Below are 23,688 nucleotides of genomic sequence, written 5' to 3'. Positions count from 1 at the left end.
CCAATATCAGGTTACTACTCCATACAAGCTTAAAGTTCTAACATTCCCGCCATGAAAAATTTTTATACAGGGAACAAAAAAGTACTCATTTAGGGCTTGGAAGTCTTTTGGGAGAAAGTGTTGGAACTACTTACTCAGCACTCAAAGTTAGACTCCGTTTTGATAAGTTTGTAGTTTAGTTCCCAGCAGATCCTTCTCTGATACTACTGTTTCTCTTGTCATGTGATGAATTATGCACACTGCATGCATGAGAAGGACTTGCATCTGCCTGTCTGCCTGGGACAGGCTGGCATTTAACTGCTCAGGTCAAAAAGATTTACAGACGACACATGACGTGACACACCCACAGCATAGAAAAAAGCTTTTCAAGGTAACAGAGCTTAATTTTAGCAAGATCTCAGTCTATTTATTCCTATGTTAAGACGGTACAACAACTTTAAACAAAAAGCTTTTGCAGATTTAGTCGCTTCATGCTAGTGGTGGTACACTAAATTAAATACTTTCTTAACTTCAATTTTATTTATGATGTGCAAATCCTTCACAAATCTTCATTTGTGCAATGACGCAGCAATATTTACTTAGTCAATCCTGCCCTCACAAAAGCAGTATGCCCATGTTCAACAAACAAGGAAAGCAGATACAGACACGTTAAAAAAATTGCACTCCAAATGAAAAGGAATCATGGGGTCACGCAGATGGGTCAAAGAAATGGGGTTAGCTGAGCAGCTCTTTGCAGACAGCAGGGGCATGATGGGACAAACAGCCTCTGTTATGGCTTTTGACATATAAATGAACAAATTAAGAGTCAGAGTGAGCCACTCAGCCCTTCAAGCCAGCTCTGCCATTCAATAAGATCATGGCTGATTTAACCTGCCACCTACCCCCCGATAACCTTTTACCCCTTTGCTTATCATGAATCTATTTACATTCAAAGACTCTGCTTCCAATGCCTTTTGAGAAGGAAATTCTAGACACTCATGACTCTCAGAAAACATTTCTCCTCATCTCAGTCTCAAACCCCTTATTTTTAAAAGGAGTTCTAGATTCTCCCACAAGAGGAAATATTTTCTCTACATCCACTCTGTCAAGGCCCTCTCAGGATCTTAAGTAGCCTCTTAGTCTTCTAAACTCCAGCGGATACAAGCCTAATCTGTCCAGCTTTCCCTCATAAGACAGCCTGTCCATTGCTAGTGTTAGTTCTGTAAACCTTCTCTGAACTGCTTCAAATGCATTTACATCCTCTCTTAAACAAGGAAACCAGTACTGTGCACATCCTTCCATCTATAAAAGATGGTGGACAAGAAACAAATCCGTTTCAGATGTGGAGTTATCTAGAGCTAGGAGCTAATGAAGTGAATTTATATTCAGGGTGTCAGGGTGTTATACTTTGTGATTCTGTGATTTAGTGCTGCAATGTAGTCAGGTGAGCCAGGATCTTCCAGTCCCACCAAAGATTCCACCCCGGTGCAGCCAGCAAGCCATGTAAAAGGCTACTGACTTTGGCAGGACTTCTAGTGGCCAATGGCAAGTCATCTTTGTCACTGATAATCTCAGCCGATTCGCTGAAGCTCCAACATTTTAATTAAAGGTTTCAAACTTAGGGGAACTGGAAGACATAACTTCTGTGCTGTAACCATTCTATGATTCTGTCCACCCTCGATGTTGGAAAAAGACAATCACTGTTAAAAATGATATTTGACAGACTGACAAACAGTCTGCCTGTTCGTCCACCAAGCAGAAATTCAGTCAGGAATCAGAGTGGAGACAAGTGTTGCAGTAGAGTCAGAAGAGATTCAACTCAGTCAGTGTCACAAAGTTCAGGGAGACCAAGTGACAACTACAGAGACTGAGAATCTTCAGCAAATGGTTCAATGGGAGCATTTGGTGGAGTATAGAGAGATGCAGGAAGTTGATTAGTTAGAATGAGGTGACCGGTGCAGACTTAGTGGGCCGAAGGACCTGTTCCTATGCTTTACTTTTTTGTTCTTTGGCACACAAGCCAAAAAATTACATTTTCTTATACTTAGGGTATCAAAGAACAAGCTGAGGGGGTCAGTTTATTGGCTGGACAGTTGCTTATGATACAGAGCAACACCAACAGGGGAGTTTCAATTCCTGTACTGGCTCAAGTTATTCATGAAGGCCCACCTTCTCAACCTTACCTGAGGTGTGGTGATCCTCAGGTTAAATCACCACCAGTCAGCTCTGCCCTTTGATGCCTATGGTCATCTGCAACTATGGCAACTTTACGTTTTTTTAAACGAGCAGAAAATTCTAACTTTGCACTGAATTAAAATGGCTTGCTTGAGGACAAGTCTCCCAGCCACAAACCACTCACAGACATACTGGATCTGTTAATCATCATCTAATGTCAAGTAGGGATCATAATTCAATTTTCAGCACTGCTGGACCTTGAACCAGGTAATACCGAAGTTCTATGCATTAGATAAGGAAGCAGTTTCTAATTAGTATTATGGCAGCTAAGAATGCACCCACCCACTAGGTATACGACAGGCCTCTCAGCTGGAAAGGAGCCAAATGGGTTGGGTCCCTATGTACAAATTACACCATAGGAAGAAAGCACAATCTCCTCTCCTCATTGTTCACTTGAAGGGCAATGTACTAAGTATAGAAAGTATTCCTTTCATACATATTTGCTGCCTCCAAAGTATTAAGGATCCTTCAGTGCACAGGGCTGAAAGGGCTGAATGTAAAAACAGGTCAGCTTAAAGACACAATGACTCAAAGGGATCAATTTAGCCAAAGAAAAAACTATTGCTCCAAATATATTATCAGAACACTGGACTTGAGAGCAGGAGTACAACATTTAGCCTACTGAGTCTCCACTCCCATTCAATAAGATCATGACTGATCTGGTTGTGATCCAAATCCAATTTGCCTTCTGCGCCCCCCAAAAAACCCTTGGTTCCCACCCTCCGTCCCCCATGACTCTCGCTGCCCCCCGACTCCCGTGTCCCTTCTGTCCCCCATGACTCTCGCCCACCCCCCTCCATTCCCCACAACTCTCATCCGCCCCCCACGAGTTTCGCCCACCCCATCCTCCCCGATTCTCACCTTCCACCCCTCTGTCCAACACGACTCTCACACCCCCCCCATCCCCCACGACTCCCCTTCACCTCCACCTGCACTGCTCTCCCCCCCTCCATCCCCCGTGACTCTTGGGCTCCCCACCCCGTCCCGCATGATTCTTGGCCCTCTTGTCTAACAAAAGTCAGTCCAACTCTGCCATGAATAAATTCAACGAACCAGCCTCTACTGCTTTCTGGTGAAGCAGGTTCCACGTATTAACTACCTTTGGAGAGAAAAATATTTCTCATCTCCATCATAAATGGTGGACCCATTATTCTTGAACTGTATCCACAGTTCTAAAGGATGAAACCTGGATTGGATTCACTGGTTTAAGTAAGCAGAAGCTCGATTCAAAAGAGTCCTTCAGAAAACATGGAGTGGAGTTTGAAATGCAACCTGTATTACAAGAGAAGGTTTTAAAGCATGTTTTTGGGAGTGGAGTTTGGAAACTCTCATGTGACTATCATTTAGGGATTCTGAGAAGAAATCCACAGACACCAACTTGGGTTCAGAGAGGGGTGTGTATTTACTTACAGCCAATCTATGTGCTTTAAAAAGGGACTATTAATATGACCATTGTAGAATCAAATATATTGTATCATCCTAATTAATTTTAAAACCTGCGTGCATTCGTTAAGTCAAAGGGAGAGTAAAGCAGTAATATATTACAATTTAACAAACATGCAAAAATTGGATTGTATGTTTTGTTGTTAAAAGTTATTAGCCGTCCTGTTCCTCCACATCAGATTTAAAAAAAAGTAAAAGTTACTGTCTTTTGAACCAGGGTTCAGTTCTGGGATTGTCCTTTCCAGCTAAAGCATCAACTGGTATTGTAACAATTAGACAAGCCCCTCATCCCAAGGATGATTCCAGTGAACCTTCTCTGAACTGCTTCTAAAGTAATTATATATTTTTTCAAAAATGATCAAAACTGTACACAGTATTTCAGATGTGATCTTACAAAGTAATCAGCAGTTGAGTCAACTTTCTTCCAAATGCTATGGTACACAGTAACCAGGGGGCAGGAATTGGAAAGCTGTAACAGTTTTAAGCAGGTGAAATGGGGAGGGTCAGGAAAAAGAACATATGGGTAGGTCTATACAAGGAAGACAGGAGAAAACAAGTGGCACGAAAGTTAGTCACACGAGGCCAAAGGATGAATCCTCTTGCCATTTTGGAAAAGCAGGGGATATGGTGAGAACAGAAGTACAGGAAATGGAATGGAGACAGTCAAGGACAGTGTCAACCACAGTACAAGGAAATCCTTGATTCAAAAAGAAAGACATAACAGAAGCGCTGATATGAAAGGTAGCATTATCAAAACAGATTTCACAGGGACGGAGATAATGGGAGGATGATAGAGTCCTTGCAGGAAGCAGGGTGTGAGGAAGTGTAGCTGCAGGGGTGAGTGACTGAGTTTATAACGAATAATGGTGAACATTAGTTGATAGCATATACCATGAAATGGAAACAAAACCATTTGTGGGGAGGTGATGGCCGAGTAGTATTATTGCTAGACTATTAATCCAGAAACACAGCCAATGTTCTGGGGACCCAGGTTCAAATCCTGCCATAGCAGATTGTGGAATCTGAATTTAATTTAAAAAAAAACTGGAATTAAGTATCTATTGATGACCATGAAACCATCAGCAGAAAACCCATCTGGTTCTCTAACGTCCTTTAAGGAAATTTGCCGTCCTTGCCTTGTCTAGTCTACATGGGACACCAGAGCCACAGCAAAAGTGGCTTACTTTCAACTGCCCTCTGAAATGGCCTAGCAAGCCACTCAGTTTTAAGGGCAATTAAGGATGGGTAATAAATGCTGGTCAGTCCCACAAACGAACAAAAAAAAGTTCAGAGTGACAGGTGGGCAATGTGAAACTAAGTTGATGACATTTTCTAGTTCATAATGAGAACACAGATGCAGTGGTCAATATATCAGAAAAGAAGGGAAGCTGGAGTAGGACTGGAACAAGGAAATATTCCATATTTCCCATAAAACAAAAGGCATAGTTAGGACCCACACAGGTACCCAGAACAATGCCTTTTATTTGGTGGAAGTGAGTTGAGGTAAGGAGAGATTGTTCATTGTGGGAACAAGTTCAGCAAGGCAGAAAGGGATGGTGGCTGGAGACTAGTTGGACTTGGTTCAAGAAGCTGAAAGGCTTAAGCCTGGTGAGGGTTGGTGCTGTAGAGAGATTGGCCATCCATGACAAAGAGGAGATGGTTAGGACCAGGACTGTTAGTTAAAGTGACGGAGGATATCGGAAGAGCCAAGGACGTAGGTGCAAATGGACTGGAAAAGAGGAGCAAAAAGAAAAATATATATATATGGCTGAGATAAGAAGAAATCAGTTCAGCACGGCAGCCTGTAAAGATGGTCTACCAAGGCAGTTGTGGATCTTGGAAACGAGATAGAATCAGGACTGTTTGTTTAGGGACTATTAGGTTGGAGACCATGGAGGGAAGATCTCCTCAGGAGATGAGGTCAGTCACATTCCAAGAGACAATGGCCAGAATTCTTTGGCATTTCATGCCTCGCTGCCACTGCCAGTGAGAATTTGCCACTTAGCTAAATCTCCTTTCTCTGCAGCAGGGCTGGAGAATACCATGCAGATGAGGTTGGAGAATGCAGGCTAATGTTTTAATCTTTGGTAGTGTGCTTATGGTCCAAGAGGAAACAGGAGCAAGTGTCAGAGAGATGGAGTTCAGCTTCTGCTGGGTAGAGGCCAATGCACCACACAATATCACCACTCTTATTGACAAGTTTGATGACGATTTTAGGTGGGCGATTGGTTTGATGGCAACGATTTTTTTTTGGGCTGCAATTCTTGTTTCTTGTACATTTTCTACCTGTACTTCTCTGCTGTCAGGGAGAGCAGTGGAGGCAAGGTGAATGAATATTTTTAAGGCAGAGACAGATTCTTAACTAATAAGGGACTCAAAGGTTATCGGGGATAAGCGGAATGCAGAGTTGTGGCCACAATCAAATCAGCCATGCTCTTATCGAATGATAGAACCATATAATCCCTACAGTGCAGAAGGATGCCATTTGGCCCATCAAACCTGTACCGTCAACAACCTCACTCTATCCCTGTAGCCCACGCGTTTACCTTGCTAGTCTCCCTGAAACTAAGGGGCAATTTAGCATGGCCCATCAACCTAACCTGCACATCTCTGGAAGTGGGAGGAAACCTGAGCACCTGGAGGAAACGCAATCAGATATGCAGACAGTGACCCAAGGCCAAAATTGAATCTTGGCCCCTGGTGTTGTGAGGCAGCAGTGCTAACTTCTGTGCCACTGTACTACACCTAACGCAGGCTCGATGTGCTGAATTACCTATTCCTGCGCTTAATTCATTTGTTCACTTGTTTAAAAAACTTAATATTTTGAGAGGTTGGAAAATCAACATTTGTGGAGGTTACTGTGAGGAATGATGGTAAGATGAAGGTAAGGCTGTTGATGATGGGAGTGTAAGGTGGTGTCTTAAAAGGTAGAGCTCCAAGTTATGTTGGTCTGAGTGCTGTCCAGAAGAATGCTGTGGAGTAGCAGTGTAGGATTCCACTCACCTTTCTTGATAACATCACTATCTCTCTTTTGGCATTGTACCCAACTGCGCGGCACTCTAGGTGACTTCTCAGATACTTAAAGGCATGCCCGCTTCATTTCAGAGCCAGGCCTCTTCCTCCTGACTGCTGGGATCAATTGTTTCTCTTGGGCTTTTATGAACTTTATGGGATGCCTAAGAAAACTGGTGGGTTGAAAAGGAGAACAGCATTCCCACATTGAGCCTGCATCATTTTCTTTGCTCTTTTTCCCCTTAGTTTTGCAATCAAGCTATTCGATCCTTACCAAGGTTCATAGTACCTTGGGGTGGCATGGTGATACAGTGGTTAGCACTGCTGCCTCACAGCGCCAGAAGCCCAGGTTTGATTCCCGGGTTTGGGTCATTGTCTATTTGAAGTCTACATGTTCTCACCGTGTCTGCATGTTTTCTTCCACAGTCCGAAAGATGTGCAGATTAGGTGCATTGGCTATGCTAAATTCTCCATCAGTGTACCCAAACAGGTGTTGGAATGTGGCGACTAGGGGATTTTCACAGTAAATTCATTGCAGCGTTAATGTAAGCTTACTTATGACAAATAATAAATAAATTAAGCAGAGTCAAGTACAAAGTGCAATCATGCTAGCCCATTTTAACTGATCAGGAAACCCAGAAGGGGAAAGCAAATAGATGAACTAAAGTTCTGCAGCACAGTTCCCTACCTGCTGCAAGACTCTCCCATACCAAGTGGGTAAAAATGGATCAAATTTCTGCTTCATACTTAAGTGAAATAGCATATTTTGTTTGGTTCTCATTGAACACATGTATCAAACTCAAAATGGATGTACACGTGAAAGAATTAGTGAGGTTAGATATCTTTAGTTTATAATATTAGATTAAAATTTTTGACTCATTTTATTTCTTGATTTCTTTTTAAGAATGATAAATCATACACCTCCTCCTGTACAATGGGTCCATCATGTCTGTGCTGTTTCTCTACAAGAACATTTAAACTGGTGCCACTTCCCCACCTTATAGTATCAGAGAGTGATACTATTATTATTAAGTATTAAAGGGAAAAGTATTAAACAGAGTATTAAAGGGAAAATTAAAAATAAATTTAATGTATTTTTCTTAACATTAGTGATACTTTAGTAAAGATTCACAGTGAAAGTAGAGCTGTAAATCTATAAGTGATTAACAGAAAATAAAGGATTAACTAAATTTCTCCAAGCTGTTGGCAATCATCAGAGATTCAGAAATGTTTATTATAGCAAAGATGCAGTTGTTAATGAGAATTTATACACTTTTACAGTCTCACAGAATGTAATTTCTAGTCCAATAAAGAAATGGCTTGTTGGTAGGATTAGCCTTCACCTGTTTGCTTCAGTAGTTAGGCATAGTGTACATGGAATCCAGACAAACAAGTTTTGTTCTCACCATGCAGCTGCAGTGTCGCTCAATCTTTATTTTCCCTGGGCTTCTGACGACTTACTGGAATGCGCAATATTAACCACATCCGTCTCACCTATCCATAAGCAGGTTATAACACATCCATCCATTAAAAGTACCAAACCTTTTACTTACAGCGACTGCCATGGTGATTGCACAATGAAACGAATCCACTATAACTCAGCACAGCAAAAAAAGTCCCTATTCTTAATAGGAACATGTGAATTTTAGCTTTAAAAAATAATATTTAGATGTACAAGGCTGTATCTGAATCATGTAACACACTATTGTGTCTTTCTCCTAAGCAATTTTGATTTGATTTATCGCCATATGTATTAGTATACAGTGAAAAGTATTGTTTTTTGCATGCTACACAGGCAAAGCATACCGTACTCAGAGAAGGAAAGGAGAGAGTGCAGAATGTAGTGTTACAGTCATAGCTAGGGTATAGGGAAAGATTAACTTTATACGAGGTAGGTCCGTTCAAAAGTCTGATGGCAGCCGGGAAGAAGCTGTTCTTCAGTTGGTTGGTATGTGTCAGCTTGATTGCTAATCATGTTTATTGCAAAGTGAAACTATTTTTTGAAAAAAACTTTGCAGCCACCATCTGTAACTGCAAAAGTTAATTGTCTGGTTGGGTTGTTAAAATGGTCAAAAACGTCAACATGCCTCCAATATTGAAAACTCTTTGGGGAAAGAAAAGTTGATTCTCTTGGTCAGAAACAATATTCTACATTTATGTTTTTCAGTACAAGAACATCCCAACTGCACGCAAATATATCACATAGTATCGAACACAGCATAATAATATTGAAAAGTAGTCAGATTAATTAATACTTGATCCAGAATTGGCTGGTTTACAGAACACTGTTTTTAAAAAATATTTCTCTACTAATTGTGTCCTAACGGCACAATAACAACTTACACTTGCAACACATTCAAATTGTAAAATATCCCAAAGTGTTTAACAAGAGCAAGATCAACAAAATAATGTTTTTGACATTGTCTGACATTGAGCTATGACTAAAAGCTTGGTTAAAATTACGTTTTTGGAGCATCTTAAAAGATGAGAGAGTGCAAGGTTTAAGGCAGGAATTCCAGAGCTTGGGGCCTGAACAATTGAAAGCGATTATATTCAGGGGTGAGCAAAAGGCCAGAATTAGACAACTTATATGGTTAGAGGATGTTACATAGATGAGGGGAAAGGCAATGTGGGACATTTCAGAACAAAGATAAAAATTTTAAAACAAAGGCATTGTCATCTGGAGAAGTAGTGAATGTCAGCAAGCAATATTAAGAGACCCCTATAAGATGTGAAGGAATAGTCAGCTGGAAATAAACATCTCTTGTCGATAGATGTTCCAATTCAAATTCTCTGCTAATTTCTTTATTTTGTTATGATAATGGAGAAAAAACCATGGACCTATACCCAGAAATATTGGACTTTAAAAGAGACCTGAGGTGTTACCTTTTAAAATGGACGCAAATCCTGAGTATGGCTGAGAATGTGCAGCTAGTCACTAACAGGAATGGCTGCAGGGTGTTTCTCGAAGGAACAATGGAACTCCTCCATGTCTTCAGACAGAGTACTTCTAAAAAGCATCTAAAGTTTGATTACCATCTCCGATAAAGAGAAAAGAACATAATGGCTCTGTCATTCAAAGACCCTTGGTATAATCGCCTAAATGAGATTAGTGTATTCTGATTTGATTTATTGTCACATGTACTGGGATACAGTAAAACACATTGTTTCTCACATGCAATACAGGCAAAACATATCATTCATGAAGTACAAAGAGGGAAAGGAAAAGGATAGGGTGCAGAATATAGTGTTGCAGTTACAGGTACAGTGAACAGAAAGATCAGTTTAATATATGACAGGACCATTCAAAAGTCTAATGACAGCTGGGGCGGTTTAATCTATTTCTATATCTTTCAGACTTTGTATCATCTTTCTGACGGAAGATGGAAAAGAATATAACTGGGGTGCGTGGAGTCCTGGATTATGCTGGCTTTCCCTAAGCAGCGGGAAGTGTAGACAGAGTCAATGGATGGGAGGCTGGTTTGAGTGATGGGTTTCATTTAGAACACCTTGTAGTTTCTTGCAATATTGGTCAGAGCAGGAGCCATACCAAGCTCTGATACAACTGGATAGGCTTTCTATGGTGCATTCTACGGTGTAAAAATTGACGCGAGTCGGAGTGGAGATGCCAAATTTTCTTAAACTTCTGAGAAAGTAGTGATGTTGATAAGCTTTCTTTTAAGTTTAAAGTTTTGTTTTGTGCCACAAGTAGTCATATATTAACATTGCAATGATGTTACTGTGAAAATCCCCTAGTTGCCAAACTCAGGCACCTGTTTGGGTACACTGAGTGAGAATTTAGCATGGCCAATGCACCTAACCAGCATGTCTTTCAGACTACAGTGTCCAGGACAGATTATTGTGATCTGAACATCTGGAAACTTGAAGCTGTCAACCATCTCAACTTCATCACCGTTGATGTAGACAGGGGCATGTCTTCCATTACATTTCCTGAAGTCAATGACTAGCTCCTTCGTTTCACTGACATTGAAGGAAAGATGGTCATCGCACCAGTTCACCAGATTCTCTATCTCTTTCCTGTACTCCGCTTCATCATTTGAAATCTGACCCATACAGTCATGTCATCAGCAGGGTCTCCAGATGGAATAAACATTGGAGGAAGTTAAAAGCCTACTTGCTACTGGCCTGGAGTATCTGTCAATCTGTACGTGTGTGTGCTGTGATTCACAGCAGCTGATACTGTAGCCAAGGCAGGGCCCCTACAAAAATAGCCATCTTTTAAAACTAGACATCATCTGAAACTCTCACTCTCTCCAACTGTGGAAGTCGATCAGCTAGCAGAATGATAACAGCTGGGAAAAGAACTGAAATCTATTTACCAAATCACTGAACACCTGAACCAAAGAATCAACTATTCACTAGCAGAAATCAACAAATGGAATGAATCTGTACTAACCACAATGTGATCACAACTGAAGGACTGTTCTGTATAAATATTTTTTAAAAATTTACTTACCATTGGATTCAATCCTGACTTTCAGTCAACTGAATGTAGGTTTTTTTTAAAAAATTCCTGTCTGGGATGTGGGCATCACTGGCTATATCTGCATTTATTGCCCATACCTAATTGCCAAGAAGGTGGTGGTGAGCTGCTTTCTTGAACCTCTGCAGTCTCCGAGGTTTAGGAAGGGAGTTCAGAGTTTTGAAGGCCACTCAGTAGCAGTGAAGGAATGCGGTAATATTTCCAAGTCAGGGCGATGAATGACTTAGAGGGGAACCTTCAGGTGGTGGTATTCCCAAATATCAGCTGCTCTTGTCCTTCTAGATGGTTGTTTGGAAAGTGCTGCCTAAGGAACCTGCAGTACATCTTGTAAATGGTACAGACAGCTACCACTATTTGGCAGAGGTGGAGGGATTGAATATTTATTCGTATTAGTAGCAATCAAGCGGGCTGCTTTGTCCTGGATGGTGTCAAGCTTCTTGAGTGTTGTTGGAGTTGCAGTCAACCAGGCAAGTGTTCCATTCCATTCTTGACTTGTGCCTTGTAGATGGTACACAGGTTTGGGGAGTCAGGTGGTGAGTTGTATGCCACAGGTTCCTAACCTTTAACCTGTTCTGGTAGCCTCAGTATTTACATGGCCAGCTCGGTTCAGTTTCTGGTCAATGGTAACCTTCAGGATGTTGATAGTGGGGGATTCAGTGATGATAATGCCATTTAATGTGAAGGGGCAATGGTCAGATCCTCTCTTATTGGAGGTGGTTATTTCCTGACACTTGTGTGGTGTGAATGTTATTTGCCATTTGTCAGCCCAAGGCTGGTTATTTGAAAGACATGTTGAATCCTGAAGGGTTTAGATAGAGTAAGAACAATGGTTTCCAATGGTTGAAAAGTTGATAACTACACAGCACAAATTTAAGATGATTAGGAAAGTACCAGAGATGGTATAAGAAAAAACTTTATGACAAAAAGAACAGTTGGCATTTGGAATCCAGTTTTCTTGTGGGCCACTATGTTGTTTGAAATGTGAAATATTCCAAGAGTCAAGCACACCCTAAAGACAGACTTTTCTGGATCCTCCCGCCAGCAGCAGGAAACTTGTTGGGTAGGGAACTTAATTTGACATGAAGCCAATAATCAGATTCCCGGCTTTATTGGAATTGTGTATTCAGGACCTTAAAGGGAGCTTGAGTTTCCTGATGAACAATCTCAGGAAGTCTTTTTGCATGCATTAGAACGTCATGCAAGTTCATGAAAAGACCATCTTGCCAGAATTAAGTTCTCTCTCCAAATTAAGTTCCCATTAGTTGGGGAGATTTGAACATTCACATTCATGACTGCACAAAAGTGGCACGCACCTGGAAAGGTAGACAATTAACAGTGAGTTGTCCATTGTCCATTTTGGGGAACATCTGTAAATGCCAGTCTATGCTGAGACTGCATGGTGGCAGTACAAGTAGAGTAGAGGATGACTACTAAAGGGAAAAAGAGTTAGCAAGGAAAGGTGGCGCAAGTATGGTCAAAAATGGGAGAGATAGTGCGAATTGTCTAAGTGGCCTTCAAATATGGTATCCGGACTTTCGACCCCATGAAATAACAGCAGGGATGGCAGCTTCCTGCCCAGCCTGCCACAAAATTCACCATGCTCTATATCAAAGCATTAGTAATGAGCTGACCATCACAGACTGCCCCTCCCCAGCAGAAATCACTCCTCCTGCTGCTGCCAGCAAATGTCGACTTCAGAGTAGAAGATTCCACCCTAAATTCCAGGATTTCCCCTATAGGAATCCTAAAGTTCAAACAAGTGGGGCAAGGTCAGCATACTCCTTTGCATCTCAGAATTGTTAGGGCACAAGCACCTCATGACTGCGATAGCTCTCCAAATGAGCATTTTGGATAAGTGCCATTCTCCTGCCTTTCCCCCACACCCCTGCACATTACTTGAACAGAAACAACCATTCAGTGCCCCCTTGAATGCCTTGATTGAACCTACCTCCACCATACTTACAAATTTGAACCACTTGTCACGTGAAAAAGGTTTTTCTCACATCTTTGTTTCTTTTGCAAATCATTCTAAATCTGTGCCCTCTCTTTCCTGATCCTTAATGAGTGGGAACAGTTTCTCCTTTTCTACTTCGCCCAAGCCTTGTGATTTTGAGCATCATTAGTAAATCTCCTCTTAGCCCTCATCTCCCCAAGGAGAACAGGCCCAGTCTCCCCAGCCTGCCCTCATAGCTGAAGCTTTTCATTCCTGCAGCCATTCTTGTAAATCTCTACTGCACTGTCTCCAAAGCATTCACACCCAGTTTGGCACCCAGAATTATAAGAACATAAGAACATAAGAAATAGGAGCAGGAGTAGGCCATCTAGCCCTTTGAGCCTGCCCCGCCATTCAATAAGATCATGGCTGATCTGTCGTGGCTCAGTTCCACTTTCCCGCCCTCTCCCCATAGCCCTTAATCCCCTCTCTTATCAAGAACCCATCAACCCGCTTCTTAAAAATATTTAGCGAGGCAGCCTCCACCACTTCAACGGGCAGAGAATTCCAGAGATTCACCACCCTTTGAGTGAAGAAGTTCCTCCTCAACTCCGTTCTAAACCGCCTCCCCTTTATCTTGAGGCTGTGCCCCCTAGTCCTACTGTCTTTTTTGAGCGGGAAGAGTCTCTCCACCTCTATCCTATCCATCCCATTCATCATCTTATACGTCTCAATGAGATCTCCCCTCATTCTTCTAAACTCTAACGAGTACAAGCCTAGTTTATTCAGCCTCTCCTCATAGCTCAATCCCCTCAACTCCGGTATCAGCCTAGTAAACCTCCTCTGCACTCCCTCCAGGGCCAAAATATCCTTGCGCAGATGCGGCGCCCAAAACTGCACACAGTACTCCAGCTGCGGCCTCACCAATGCCCTATACAGCTGCAGCAAGACCTCCCTACTTTTATATTCAATCCCCCTCGCTATGAAGGCCAGCATCCCATTCGCCTTCCTGACCACCTGCTGCATTATGCACAATACTCCAGCTGAGGGCTAACTTGTGTCATGTATAAGTTCAGCATAACCTCCTTGCTCTTATATAATGGAGGAGGTCTGTGGTAGGGCAGCAGCCAGGAGACACAAGCTAACAGAAGATTTCATGATGTTCCTTTGTTCTTCCTGGTCCCTGTCATTTCTATCTTACTTACATTTCTATCTTCAGTTCTGGGCATGAGCAAAAATGTTTCTCTCTACAGGTGTTGCCTGACATGAATTTTTCCAGCATTTTTTTTTAAAGGCTTGAAAAGTATCATCTTACATTTGATAATTTGTGAGAGTAAAGCAATCTTAAATCCAGAGCAATAGTGTGTTTTGAAAAGGGCCATAACATTTTTGCAACTTAAACAATGCTGGGGAGTAGTAAACATCTGTTACCGCATCCTAAGTCTGATGATTGTTGCATGTTCTATGTGGCTCAGAGTCTAAGATTATTTGGTAATGCTCCTGTGAAGTGCTGTGGGATGGTTCCACAGTCATGAATGCAGTTTCCCCGAAATATTCAAACTTCTTTTATTTAAAAAAATTCCCTGCAGCCAACTTTATCTAAAAGTGATCCAATGACTCAGATCTATACTACGTGATCGTGAATGAACATGAATTTCAAACAGTCGTTGGTGTGTGGGCTTCCAAGGGCAATTTCTTCTCTTCCTGCCAACACTTCTTTAAAATGATCACCTGTGTCTTCAAATTATGCCTTGGCGCCGACCCCTCCCCACCTCCGCAACCTTCTCCATTTCAAAGACCCATATTCTTCTCCAGTTCTGGCTGTTTTTCATCCTTCATTTTTATTGCTTCAGCCATATCTTAAACTGCCTAGAGCCCTAAACTTTCAGTTCCCTCCTTAAACTTCTTTACCTTTCTCTCTCTCCTCCTAAAGTCTACCTCTTTGACCAAGTTTTGGGCACCAGTCCAAATAGTTTCATGTAAATCAGAGTCCTAGCTTATTTTATAACATTCTTGTAAGTGCTGTGGGATGATGTTAGCACATTAGTTTGTATTTAATAGTGCTTTTAATGTTAATGAAAGAAATGATTTAGCCATGGGATTAGTGAACAATCTTCAAGATACATGGAAAAACCTTGTTCATTCCTCATTACCAAGCAAACTTCAACTATTACTCAGCAACAGGGAAGTACTGTAAATTGTGCAATGGACAGGAATATGGCCTAGTTACTGGAACAGATTTTCAACAGTGACAAAGGTGAAATTTCATGTAGAACTATATTTTATGCAAACCAATTCAACTTAGTTACAGGCACTTTTTTTTACCATTTACATTTTCAGTACTTGTTTATAGGCATGGTGGCACAGTGGTTAGCACTGCTGCTTCTCAGCGCCAGGGACCCGGCTTCGATTCCCAGCTTGGGTCAGTGCGTGCAGTTTGCAGTTCCCCCCGTGTCTGCGTACATTTCCTCCCACATTCTGAAAGACATGCTGATTAGGTGCATTGACCCAAACAGGTGTCGGACTGTGGTGACTAAAGGAATTTCACAGTAACTTCATTGCAGTGTTAACATAAGCCTTACTTGTGACTATAAATAAACTTTACTTTTTCCATTAACTCTAACTTTTCAGGAATGCAAAATTTTTATGCGAGAGCTCCATTACATACAGATTTATTTCTGGCACAAAAGGGATCACACATATGGTGTTTAAATAGATATAGGCCAAATAATGTGAGAAGAACAAGGACAAGACTGGCTTCATCACAGATAACAATGAGTAGCTTTACTGGGAAAACTTAGATTTTTTTTCCCCCTTGCACCTTACAATGGAAGGCTTCCACAAGTTAAATATAGAAAAAGTGAGACGAGAGCAACACTGAAATTGTATACCCTGCTTGGCTGGGATGACGTTCTTACAGTAACAGATAACCTTTTTCTAATTAAAAAATACTGACAATAAGGGACTACAATGATACAGCATGACAACGAGCTGGTTTAGATTATGAAGTAAAAGTTGTCCTTTTTCCACTCTACATACCGGAGTTGAGGGGGTTGAGCTATGAGGAGAGGCTGAATAAACTAGGCTTGTACTCGTTAGAGTTTAGAAGAATGAGGGGAGATCTCATTGAGACGTATAAGATGATGAATGGGATGGATAGGATAGAGGTGGAAAGACTCTTCCCGCTCAAAAAAGACAGTAGGACTAGGGGGCACAGCCTCAAGATAAAGGGGGGGCGGTTCAGAACGGAGTTGAGGAGGAACTTCTTCACTCAAAGGGTGGTGAATCTCTGGAATTCTCTGCCCGTTGAAGTGGTGGAGGCTGCCTCGCTAAATATTTTTAAGAAGCGGGTTGATGGGTTTTTGATAAGAGAGGGGATTAAGGGTTATGGGGAGAGGGCGGGAAAGTGGAACTGAGCCACGACAGATCAGCCATGGTCTTATTGAATGGCGGGGCAGGCTCGAAGGGCCAGATGGCCTACTCCTGCTCCTATTTCTTATGTTCTTATGTTCTTATACCTTACTTATACTTATTAAAATACTAATTTGAATAATCTCTCATTTTTTTTGTCACAAGTGTAATGTAACTCAGAGATAGCCTTGCCAGCAGCCCACAAATTCAAGAATGAAAAAAGGATATATGCAGTCTTTAACAATTGAGTTACACAAATATTGAAGGATGCATAAAAATGTAATACTGTTTGGATGTCTTTGGGATTTTGTTTAGCTCAGATCTAGGCACTGCAGCTTTTCTACTAACAACCCTCAACTGCACATTTTGTGGTACGCTTACAGAAATATTAGTGTCAGTGCAGTGATCTTGGTTTTCCACTAACACTAAACTTACGTAGTATAAATGGACTATTAAAATCCAAACTGAATCCAAGTACTTCCTCAGTGCCGATCAGCTGTCAGTCTTGGTCCAGACTTGAATTCTTGTTTCATTCAATTTCTAATTGAAATGTCATTACTACAGATTCAATGTAACTGCACTCAAATAATACACTGCTATCTGCCAACCTTTGTTTCAAATTTTTAAATGGAAACAACCATTTTCTCAAAATATTTTAAAAAACTGTATGTGACTTGATCAAGAAATCAGAACACGCCATAGGTTGCTTGAACAACACAGTGGAGTTATATTTCACTGTTATAGAGAGACTGCTTCCCAAAGAGAAGTCGTAGCACCACGTCTATAGTCAGATCAGGACCTGACTGCTTTGAATGGCCCTTCTTTCCTTTCACTTATGGCTTTTACCATTGTACACAGGGTTCACCATAATGTTGGTTGATCACCTTCATATCAACCTTTTTTTGTATTTTTGAGTCCTTTTACAGCCGGATGCCATCGCTGCTACTCACCATCCCCATTTTTCTGGGCTTTGGACCACTCAAACTCGAACCCAGGGCCCTCAGAGGCAAGACAGCTATCCACTGCAACACTCCATCTACTTTGCCACTGTCCAAAAGTGGCAAAATAACCATTCACAGGTGTACAGACATTTATAAATAGATGTTCAGATTTAAAAGTTAGAATCATCCTAGTTTCCATCCTTTGTGCAAGTTACACTAGGAGAGGCTTGCGCATTCAGCAGGAGTGTAAAATGGTAGTTATTAGATCAGATGCTTATATTATATTCAAAAGTAAGTTCAGGTAGTGTATATATACTTGAATACTGCTGAAACAAAGAGATACAAAGTTTTTTGTCTTGCACCCATCAGGATACTTCACAAGAATACTGATAAAGGAAATGCAACAATTTATACCGCATGAGGGGAAAATGCTGATTGGTTGGCAAGTAGACTTTGAAGTGAGGCGCATTATGGTGGAGAATTAGACTATGAATCTAGGCTAGTGCTAAATATAAAAAAGGATAGTAAGAGTTTTTATAAATATATAAAAAGGAAGAGGCTGGCTAGGGTGAATGTTGGACCCTTAGAGGATGAGGGGGGGATTTAGTGGTGGGGGATGAGGAAATGGCTGAGGCCTTGAATAACTTTTTTGCTTCGGTCTTCACGGAGGAGGACGCGAATAGTTTGCCGGGTGTTAACGATGGAAAGATGGTAGGAGTGGAGGGCCTGAATGAGATCATTGTTACTAGAGAGGCAGTGCTCGACAGACTAGAGGGACTGATGGTGGACAAGTCCCTAGGACCGGATGGAATGCATCCCAGAGTTCTGAAGGAAATGGCAGAGGTGATAGTGGATGCCTTAGTGATTATTTTCCAAACCTCGCTGGATTCCGGGGAAGTGCCGGAAGATTGGAAAACGGCTAATGTTACGCCACTGTTTAAAAAGGGTAGCAGGCAAAAGGCAGAGAATTATAGGCCGCTTAGTTTAACGTCTGTTGTAGGGAAAATGCTTGAATCCGTAATCAAAGAGGAAATAGCGAGGCATCTCGAGAAGAATTGTTTGATAGAGCAGACGCAGCACGGATTCGTTAAGGGGAAGTCGTGTCTGACGAATTTAGTGGAATTCTATGAGGATGTGTCTAGTGCGGTGGATAGAGGGGAACCGGTGGATGTGGTGTTTCTCGATTTTCAGAAGGCGTTTGATAAGGTGCCACACAAAAGGTTGTTACAGAAGGTTAGGGGGCATGGAGTTGGGGGTAGGGTGTTAGCGTGGATAGGGGATTGGCTGTCAAATAAGAAGCAGAGAGTGGGTGTCAATGGGTGCTATTCGGATTGGCGGTTGGTGACTAGTGGAGTGCCCCAGGGATCGGTGCTAAGGCCTCAGCTATTTACCATTTATATAGATGATCTGGAGGAGGGAGCCGAGTGTAAGGTGTCGAAATTTGCTGATGACACAAAGATAAGTGGAACAGCAAATTGTGCGGAGGGTGTGGAAAGTCTGCAGAGGGATCTAGATAGGCTGAGCGAGTGGGCGAGGACCTGGCAGATAGAATACAATGTTGGCAAGTGTGAGGTTATCCACTTTGGCAGGAATAATGGTAGGAAGGACTACTACTTACAGGGCAAAAAGCTGCAGCATGCGATGGTGCAGAGAGACCAAGGATATCACGCAAGGATATTTTGGCCTTGGAGGGAGTGCAGAGGAGGTTCACTAGGCTGATACCGGAGTTGAGGGGGTTGAGCTATGAGGAGAGGCTGAATAGACTGGGCTTGTACTCGTTGGAGTTTAGAAGGATGAGGGGGGATCTTATTGAGACGTATAAGATGATGAAAGGGATGGATAGGGTGAAGGTGGAGAGGTTCTTCCCGCTCAGAAAGGACAGCAGGACTAGAGGGCACAGCCTCAAGATAAGTGGGGGGTGGGGGCAGTTTAGAACAGAGTTGAGGAGGAACTTCTTCACTCAAAGGGTGGTGAATCTCTGGAATTCTCTGCCCGTTGAAGTGGTGGAGGCTACCTCGCTAAATATATTTAAGACACAGGTAAATAGGTTTTTGGTAGGCAAGGGGATTAAGGGTTATGGGGAGAAAGCAGGAAAGTGGAACTGAGCCACTTCAGATCAGCCATGATCTTATTGAATGGCGGGGCAGGCTCAAAGGGCTAGATGGCCTACTCCTGCTCCTATTTCTTATGTTCTTATGAATGCATCAGGTGGTTAACAGCTAACTGCCAAACATCATTTGAAATTTGCAGCAAGTGGCTGTCATTTAATTTTGTTTAGTTGAAACAGGCACAGTGTGTGTATATATTCCTTCTAAAGAAGAGGATCCTGTGTACTAATATATCTAACTTCCAGTACACACAAATGCACAATACTGCTCGCTCTACTGATAATCTTAAATTGGCTGCCAGTGTGATTCTTAGGACACTGAGGATGATTTAGCAAATGTTGTCTAATCGCAAAGAATTATCCTGACAGCCAGTTTAAGATTGTCAGTTGGGCTTGTAATGTGGCACATTTGCATGTACTTAAGCTACATATTTTAATACATAGGAGCCTGTCCTTTGGAGCAATTCCAGCCTGGCTGTTCTCTCATTAAAAGAAAACTTCAAGAACAAAAAGTGTGTAAAGGAGATATTTATCTACAGTTGTCTTTAAGGTGGATCTGGTTAGATCCAGTTCCACAAAGCTTTCCTTTAATATTTAAGCGGGGCAAGATAGAAGATGAGAGGTTTGTTCAGAGGTGTCTTTGGTCAAGAGATTGATGACTTGAGTAGTCTGGTTTAAAAGCAGATTGACAATTTCTTTAGATCTTCCATAATGCATAAAATTCTCGGATAGATTTTATTTAGTACACACTGCCAATAAAGGCATCCTTTGTAAATGAGTAAATTGAGCTTGTATTCTCAGAGTTTAGAAGGGTGAGAGGCAATTTCACTGAACCTACAAAGTTCTGAGCAACTTGGTAGGGTGGACATTGATTGTTTTGCTTGGTCAGGACATCTAAAATAGGAGCATGGTCTTGGGATAAAGGACCAATCATTCAGGACTGACATGAAGATAATAGTATTAGTTTCCCTAATTTCCTCACCCTTTTAGCCCCAGATCATCATCTATTTCTGATATGGTATTTCTATCTTCTCCTATAATGACAGACAAAATATTTGTTCAATGCCTCCACGATTTCCTTGTTCTCCGTGATAATTATCTCTTAGGGATGGGCAATAAATGCTGCTTGGCCAGCAACACCCTATATCCCATCAATTAATTTTTAAAAATGTCTCTAGTCTCTAAGGGACCAACGTTTACTTTAGCTAATCTCTTCCTTTTAATCTACTTATAAAAGCTCTTACAATAAGTTTTTATACTTCTGGCTGGTTTGCCATTCTATTTTTTTCACTTATCAACTTTTTGGTGGCCTTTTGCTGATTTCTAAAACATTTCCAATCCTCAGATTTGCAACTTTCAAGTCTCATCTTTTTATCTTAACTTCCTGAGTGAGCCACAGATAGGTCTTTCTTGCTGAGTTTTTGTTCTTTAATGGAATACATTTGTGTTGAACATTTTGAATTAAAAAATTGCTTTCCACTATTCATTTACTGCCATTTTAGTCTATTTACACAATTAACCTTGATCAGATCACCCCCTCATACCGATTTAAGGCTTTATGTTTAAGATTATTGTTTGCAGTTAAAAAGTATTTCCAAACTACATAGAATTTGGAATCAAATATACATTGAATATCATCCATATCATTGAAAGAAAATTATTTTCCCAAGAGTTGCTACTAAAATTTGATGGCATGTGGATGAATTATTATGTGATTGAACTGCTCCTCAAGTTCAGGAAAATAAACCCTGAAATAGCACTCATCTTCAGACTCCGTGTGCATGATTAATTGGGGGGCGAAACCTTACCAACAAATGTGTCGTTTCTGGTGAGAAAACCAACAGGTTTCTCTCCAGAGACAGTGCCAAACTGTGCCAAAGGCAGTGCCACGGGCATGGCCAGGCAGTCCCTCTCTCTCTTTCAGGGCCCATGCTTAACTTTATGACTCTGAGGAGACCCTCATGTTTGAGTGAACCTGCTGTAAATGGTGTTGGCACCCGCTGAAAGACTGAGGGGGGTGTTCCAGAGAATGCTCATGAATGACATGCTAAGGTATTAAAATGAGCTCTCTGTGGTCCCCTGGTGTCACTCAACCAGCAAGGGGGCCAGTGAGATTAGAACTCAAACTTGTCAGTGCGAATTGCGCTCTCCAGATTTTGAGCATGCACTGCCATTCATGCAGATTGAAACTGTGGGCTCAAAATCATCCCCCTAGGGAATCAGTAAATGGAACTGGTTTTTTAGTTAAATACAGGTCAAAATGGAGAATGTGATCCAAGGGACAGAGCAAAATCAATGGGGAAGGTGATTTATGTTTGAAACAGGACTATTAAACAGAGTTGCACTAATGCAAAATTGATTTTACTTTTACATTAAATAATTTGCAGGAAGCACAACAGCTTTGGAAGTAGAAAATTGTGCAAGTTTAAAGGGATAAGGATAATTTGGAGTGTAGGAATAGTGTGACAACAAATCTAAAGCTAAATACTCAAAAAATCTATTAGTGGCAAAATCTAAGAGGATTAAGGAATTTAGAAATGATTGATTAAAACCATGTGATAAGGAGCCCAACATATTACGAAGTGACAAAACAGTCAAGCTCTTGACTTCTTGTTTGGTGGATGCTGAATTAGAGGTGTTACAACATGAAGTGATTGCTATCTCTGCAGGGAAGTCGTGTCTGACAAATTTACTGGAGTTCTATGAGGATGTGTCTAGGGCGGTGGATAGAGGAGAGCCGGTGGATGTGGTCTTTCTTGATTTTCAGAAGGCGTTTGACAAGGTACCTCACAAGAGGTTATTGCAGAAGGTAAGGGGGCATGGAGTTGGGGGTAGGGTGTTAGCGTGGATAGAGGACTGGTTGTCAAATAGGAGGCAAAGAGTGGGGGTCAATGGGTGCTATTCGGATTGGCGGATGGTGACTAGTGGAGTGCCCCAGGGGTCGGTGCTGGGGCCTCAGCTATTTACCATTTATATAGATGATCTGGAGGAGGGAACCGAGTGTAGGGTGTCGAAATTTGCTGATGACACCAAAATTGGTGGAAAGGCAAATTGTGCGGAGGGTGGGGAGAGTCTACAGAAGGACCTAGATAGGCTGGGCGAATGGGCCAGAAAATGGCAAATGGAATTTAATGTTGGCAAGTGCGAGGTGGTCCACTTTGGTAGGAATAATGGTAGGAAGGATTATTACTTACGTGGAGAAAAACTGCAGCAGGTGACGGTGCAGAGGGACCTCGGGGTCCTTGTGCATGAGTCGTAAAAACCCAGCTTGCAGGTGCAGCAGGTGGTCAGGAAGGCGAATGGGATGCTGGCCTTCATTGCGAGGGGGATTGAATATAAAAGTAGGGAGGTCTTGCTGCGGCTGTATAGGGCATTGGTGAGGCCGCAGCTGGAGTACTGTGTGCAGTTTTGGGCGCCGTACTTACGCAAGGATATTTTGGCCTTGGAGGGAGTGCAGAGGAGGTTTACTAGGCTGATGCCGGAGTTGAGGGGGTTGAGCTATGAGGAGAGGCTGAATAAATTAGGCTTGTACTCGTTTGAGTTTAGAAGAATGAGGGGAGATCTCATTGAGACGTATAAGATGATGAATGGGATGGATAGGATAGAGGTGGAGAGACTCTTCCCGCTCAGAAAGGATAGCAGGACTAGGGGGCACAGCCTCAAGATAAAGGGGGGGCGGTTTAGAACAGAGTTGAGGAGGAACTTCTTCACTCAAAGGGTGGTGAATCTCTGGAATTCTCTGCCTGTTGAAGTGGTGGAGGCTACCTCGCTAAATATTTTTAAGACGCGGGTTGATGGGTTTTTGATAAGAGAGAGGATTAAGGGTTATGGGGAGAGGGCGGGAATGTGGAACTGAGCCACGACAGATCAGCCATGATCTTATTGAATGGCGGGGCAGGCTCGAAGGGCTAGTTGGCCTACTCCTGCTCCTATTTCTTATGTTCTTATGTTCTTATCATTGCCGTAGGCTTGAATCTAGCATAGCTGCAAGGAGATGCAGCTAACTTTGATGCTATAGGTGACATTGTCAACAGAATAATTGCCAGTGCTTTTGCAGCAGGTGATAACAGTTTTGCACCTGGCTTTGATGGCCTGGATCTTGCGAAAGCAATTTTGAAAATTA

At 41.9% G+C, this 23,688-nt stretch overlaps 1 protein-coding gene across 4 annotated transcripts in view; it reads right to left on the bottom strand.

Moving 5' to 3' along the window:
* The window catches only part of ston2 (stonin 2), a 117,092-nt gene that overhangs the window by 23,534 nt on the left and 69,870 nt on the right, over positions 1-23,688 (bottom strand). The window contains exon 1 of one of the 4 annotated variants that reach the window (XM_080202218.1): positions 135-257. The exons of the other annotated variants lie outside the window; for them this stretch is intronic. The gene's annotated coding sequence lies outside the window, so the exon portion shown is untranslated. Of the gene's footprint in view, positions 1-134; positions 258-23,688 lie in introns of those variants that run through there. 4 annotated transcript variants of the gene reach the window in all.

Source organism: Carcharhinus amblyrhynchos, chromosome 14 (genome assembly GCF_965287045.1).
Source record: "Carcharhinus amblyrhynchos chromosome 14, sCarAmb.v2.hapA, whole genome shotgun sequence".
Lineage (NCBI taxonomy): Eukaryota > Metazoa > Chordata > Chondrichthyes > Carcharhiniformes > Carcharhinidae > Carcharhinus > Carcharhinus amblyrhynchos.
The sequence above is the reverse complement of the archived record's forward strand: the minus strand, read 5'-3'. Positions and strand labels throughout refer to the sequence as shown.